The sequence below is a fragment of the Trichoplusia ni genome, chromosome 14 (assembly GCF_003590095.1).
Source record: "Trichoplusia ni isolate ovarian cell line Hi5 chromosome 14, tn1, whole genome shotgun sequence".
In the NCBI taxonomy this organism is placed as follows: domain Eukaryota; kingdom Metazoa; phylum Arthropoda; class Insecta; order Lepidoptera; family Noctuidae; genus Trichoplusia; species Trichoplusia ni.
This window is the reverse complement of record NC_039491.1, coordinates 1037535-1043775: the sequence shown is the minus strand read 5'-3', so window position 1 is coordinate 1043775 and position 6241 is coordinate 1037535.

Below are 6241 nucleotides of genomic sequence, written 5' to 3'. Positions count from 1 at the left end.
AATAAAATATGATGTGAAACTACGGAATCAAAACTGTGGAACCTGTAATCGCCAATATTTCTTTTTAATTTTTAAAGTCTTGGCCCTTTTGTCTTTATCATTGTCATTTGCCTTTTTATCATCTTACCGACCAATAGTATTTTATTTCCCATTCTCATGACTTGGAAAACTAGTAACAATTTGTTCTCAAACACTATTACCAACTAATCAAACGCTTCTCCGTCGTGATTACTCCAGATTCTAATTAATACACCAATTACAAACGACTCATATCAAATTAATAGACCCGAGCTAACTAAATATTTGAGGCGTGTACACGTTAATCTAATTGGTTACAATTTCGAAACCGCTGTGTCTACATTGTTGGATATAAATGGAAATAAAATATGATACTGGAAATAAAATTATAACTAGATTTTTAGAATACTGGGAAAAAAAACTATTTTTCAATAAAGAATTAAGGAAAAAAAGCCACTTTCTATAGTATAATACAAAGACATACTTAGTTTTCAATAAGCAAGTGCTCCCAGTGGTTGAGGTTTCATCCCCGCGTATGACAAACATTTCTGTGATCCACGATTGCTTGTCGTTAGTCTGGATGTTTTTGTGCCCGTGATTAGAAAGCTTTTGAAATCCCAAAAAAACTAGACGAAAACTTAAATCAAAAATTTTCCCGAAAACACCAGCCAACATTTTCTAAAATAGCTCCCATCGATCTCTCTCATACAAAACTACTTAATCGTAATTTAAACGTGGAAGGCCCAACAATAGGTCACTCAGAATGTATTCGGCGTACAATAAACAACAATTAATCGGCCCGTTGATGTCCATGGTCCCGCCGGTCTCGCCGGTCCTTTATTCAGGCCCTCGACCATCCGAGAGCCATTAAAACTGCCAGTCACTTACCTTCCCATCACTTTTACGACTTGTTTCCGAGTTTTACGGTAAGCAGTAAGTTTTACTCATTTGGCAGAGGTAACCGAATTTTGTTCCAGTAAATAGTTTAATTTAAGACGGTTGAAGACGTTTATCGTGAAATTAATGTTGGTGTTTTCTAAGATAGTTATTTAGTAGTGTAAGTAGGTATAATTGGTTTTGATTTAATAAGCTCACCTAAGAACGTGTACTAACTAACCACGTACGGTCTTCAAATCATTACTTATTTTTAATTTTTCACATCTTCAAAACACCCCCTTTATACAGATTTCATGTATTCTGCTTTTCATGAATAAATCTCAAGAAAATCTTCGGCAATACACATTGAGGAATGCTGTAAGATAACTTGATTCAACAAATATCAATCAATCAAAAAACAGAATATAAACTAAGAATCATACAGCAATATACGTGCTCATTTCAATTTAATTAAGAACGAATATATAATTACGTTAATATTTATTTTGAATTACAAATTCTTCGTCTTCAAAATTATGTTGTCTGGAGGCTCAGTAAAGTTTTGCTGCGTACACAAAGCGATTCCAACCCCTTCAGTGCGATGCGTGGGTACAACCGACCCAAATAAGATGTCACGATAAGTCACGTTTTTACAGGTTAAGATAATATTATCAGCCTTTCGAGTCTCTTTGGGACCTTCGTATAATAAGTGTGAAACATTTTCCTTTTAATTTGCCCTAAATAATATACGTTATAAAACAAACTAAAAACATTTAGTAACCTAAATAAAATAATGTGGCACTATGAAAATAATTGAATCCGAAATGTACGACAAACATTTTCGAATGAATTTGTATCAATTAACGCTTTGTTTTATAACTTAACTGTTGTTTATTATTCATTCAAAATAATCGTTTCAAAACTACAAGCCATTCAAAACTAAACTGTATTTAATATTATTTGAACAAGACATGAAAATAATTCAGAAATACAACAACATCCCGGCTTCAGATAGTACTGTGGAAACATTTAGGCGTACGACAAAGGAAAATGTACTCTCTGTAGCCTGCGGTAGAGTTCCTTATTCATTATTCTGTTATCACAGACTTTTCACTTTTGCTCTACAAGGCTTTTTCGTGTTAACAAAGCTGTATCAACAATAAAATTCTAGCATATTCAAAATCTGCGGCGTTTACTTAAGCAGACAGGTTGTTACAATGTTGTCACACCTCTGTTCCCCAAGGGGTTCAGCTCCAACATTCTACTCGTAACAAAGAGTATAAATCCTACAAAGGATTGGTACTACGGATATGTTGCGTCGAATTGTGTTTATGAGAAAACTGGTCATGTGTGGGAAGGATTCGCGATGGCGTAGGTTCCATACGAATCAATCAATTTTGCAAAACAAAATTATTTTTTTGATTTAAAATAGCGTAATAGTAAAAGTATTTGTTTTTTTTCCATATGGAAACATGGTGCAATTATTTTAAAAATTCTTGGCATTTATTAATTCATTTTTTTTTTATGATATCTAATTAACCCCCGCTTTGTAATAATGTGAACTTACAGAAAAAGATATGGCAGTTGCCTTAATGATGAGTAAAATTCTATAACAAAACCTCAACAACAGTAATCGGTACAACCACCATCGTTCTCTTTTCTGACTACTAATTACTGCTTACTTTAGTCTTAAGTTCTTTATTTCGTATTTTGTTGTCGCAGTAACAGCAATACATCATCTCAAAGTCTTCTGAAATTGCCACATTTAATATCATCAAAACATCAATTTCTTCGACACGTGTACCTTACATAGAGAACCTCCATTTTGATTGACGAATAGCCAGACAGGATCTTCACAAATTGCTCTTTTCCATATCAAATGATTTCCCTGGAAGCGATATAAATGCCATTTTCATATTCCTTCGAAGTTTTTACGATCTACTTTCTGGAATTACTCAACACACGAACGTATGAGACTATAAAATTGTGTTACAAATTATTGCCTTCGTATAAATGAATATTGTAATTTGATTGGTATTCTGGACTTTATGGCTGTTAATTTAGAGAATAATATAGCGTGGGCCCGGTTGAGGAATCAAATCAATTTTGTTATATTGCATTTGGCAAAGTATTTGCAACTGGGTGATGTCGGATTTTTGTTTTTTGTTTTTTAGATCCCCCACTTATGTGGGGGGTCTAAAAAAGCAACGAATAAGTAATACAAGATTATTGGGTTTAAAATTGCGAAAGCGTTTCCGCTTGGACCCCCGACTAAAGAGAACGTTGAAGCATTTCAGTGGTTTTAACCGGTAAGAGTCCAAGAATCCGACAATCCCTTCGTTTCCCCACTGCAAAGAAGGACTACCTTGCTCCGAGGATTTCCAGTGGGTCAAAAAGGAAAGAAGAAGTTCTTTAAACAAACAAACCAACTTTTGTTTATGGATTACATGCAGTTGTCGTGTTGGCATCTCTTTTTACTAGCTTTGTCTAACTAAATATCAAATAACAATAGGATTCCTATAAAAAGACAATTACTCCGCTCCATTGTAATACAACTTGTAATAAAAATCCACCTCCCGTGGAACGGACCGCCTGTTAGTTAAGCTTTCGTCCTTAAATACTTCTAGAAGCAAATGGCACCTACCTACTAACAATGATAAAACGTAACCATATTTCATAATCTATTTTGACACGTATTTCTATACACATCTGTATGACCAGATTAAGGCTTAAGCAACATCTATATCAGTATTTAAGTGATCCCCGGGGAAGTTCGGTCCCCTGAGGGTTTGTATACTGCTCACGTACGCAATTTACGCACGGCTCAAACTAAAACAAATGCCTCGCGGTGTCCATACGAAATAACGTTCGTAATGTTCACATACCTTTACAAATAGGCTAGTTTTAAATTGTTAATGTTGAAAGGTTGGTTGGGCTAGTTTTGTTGAGTATTAAACAAAGTGTACTTTGTTTTATGTGCCTAAATAGGTCAAGGTTTTTGGCTACTCTTCTTTTGTAACGGTAAAAGAATGTCGTTTGAAATTCATCATCCGTTTGTTGAATATACTCGTAGTCAAATAATATTAAAATTATGTAGTTGAATATATTAATTAGGTTTGAATATCCTCTTCTAGATATCAGAATCAAAATTAATGATAAGTTATTCTTTTATTTACTCGGCTTGACAAAAGTGAATTCAAAATCAGTTTAACCTTTATCGAGTCGGTTTACATTTTGTTTCTTATAATTGACGCATCGAGAAAGTCTTGCGACATCCGCACTGCAGTCCGACTAAAGCTTTTAACTTAACGAGACTTAAATGACCTCGTGTAAACAATACTGGCTTCGCAACATCTTTAATTACTTTCATTGCTTTCAATCTCGCTCACTGCTCTTAGGAACAGAAATTGATTGTTAACCTTAGGCTATCTTGAAATCGATTCCTGTTAATTATTCGATTATCGAAATCGATTTTTTATCGATATAATCGAAAAAAGAAATCGGATGAGCCTGCTGAGTTTCGGAATGAAACGGACTGCGTCCCCTTAATCATGAGGTCTTCAGTGTTATTTAATGAACTAATGCAAACCCTGCGTTTGTTCATCATAAACAGACAGGTTTTAGCTATAAATATCAAACCTAATGGTAATACCAACCTATTATACTATAAATGACCCAATACTCCAGCGAAAGTCTCTTTCCATGTTACATAGATTATTTTGCGATGTAGGATTGAGCAATAAACACCAAATGTTTAATGCAGACTTTCAATTTTCCACTGTCCCACTGTTTGTATTGTGTGGTTTCCCGTTTCTCGATTTTTTGGTTAACAGTTTTTGCTCCTTAGAAGTCACATTGCTAAAGACATAGGGAATGCTTCAATCATCATACAAGTCCGTTTTTTGAAACTCAACACTACATCTTTTAGTTCGTAACCCACCAAAAATGTTAGAAGTCACATTATCATAAACTTTGACAAACATAACCATCTTTCGAAAACATTTACAAGAATCATCTGTTCCCCAAATTACTTCACTTTCCCGCCGATAAATGGTTTATAAATATGAAAATCACTCTCCATTTTGCAAAACTTTGGCTGTAACTGAAAGGCGGGAGTGTCGTTATTGATGTTTGACTTTTACAAACTTTCCTTTGAAAGCCTTCAGTTACATTTAGGTGCGCTTCTTTGGTGTATCTTGAGGGTAATAATATAATGGACCAGAAAAGAGAATTGTGAGGTTAAGGCCGTGTTTCGAGGCCGGGAACGAGTTTCGATTACACGGTGACTCGATGCGGCAATTTGAGTATGTAAATTATGTTTTGTATTTTGTTTAATGGCATTAGCTGGAGGGACTGTTGGATAAACTCTTTATGTTTTGGTCTCTTTCGTGAGACTCTTGTGTTCCATTTTTAGTATAATTGTCGTCTCTTTTATATCATGTTTTGGAGACGGTGTTGGTCTCCTACATATCATTAGATACTAAAAACCAGATAAATTAAAATTGACCCCCATAAGGCTTCCGTCCCATACACTCATGAAACGGAAATAAAAATATTATATTGTGTCAATTATTATTTCCTCGACGACATTCTAACGACTAGATGCGATTAAAATTAACTATAAACATAAATAGGTCACCTTTACACAACCTCCTTTGTATAAATCCGTTTAAACAAAACAATCAATTCCAATTTCGAAATACAGATGTGCTATAGTATGATCTAAATCTTACATACATGATTTAACCAACCGTATACAGTTTGAGAAACGCACTCTATACCATGTACCACATAGCATCTTGGTACTACTGCCGAGACAATCGTAGGTAGGTACAGCGCTATTAGTCGTGTCGATCTAACTTGAGCCGAGGATGTAGGCTTTCGAAGCTATATTGGAACTGTTGAGGTTCAAAGGATTTAATATAAGATACGATTCTGAGATAGAGTTTAGGTGTCTCATTTGTACGTTACTGTAAACAATCGTATACAGTATTTCGGTAAGACCCGATCATATTTGAACTTTTTTTTAGGAATAGCCAATTCTTATATTGAAAAAGAGCTGGTTTTTTTTTTCTCATAAAATGTTTCTTTGTATGAAAAGTGACTTAATTTATTAAAGTTCTTTGGGAGTTCCGAAACGAAAGGGTAAAAGCGGATCCCTATCTACCCGTCTGCTAGTAGGACTCATCAACAGCTACACAATGTTCAACGATGACGATCTATTGCAGTAAACTGTAACTAGTGCTATAACAGTAAAAAAATATAATATATTTGATGGGTGATCAATACTTGTTTAAATAAATTCATTTTCTTTAGCTTTAATCCGACGTGACACTAATAAAAATAT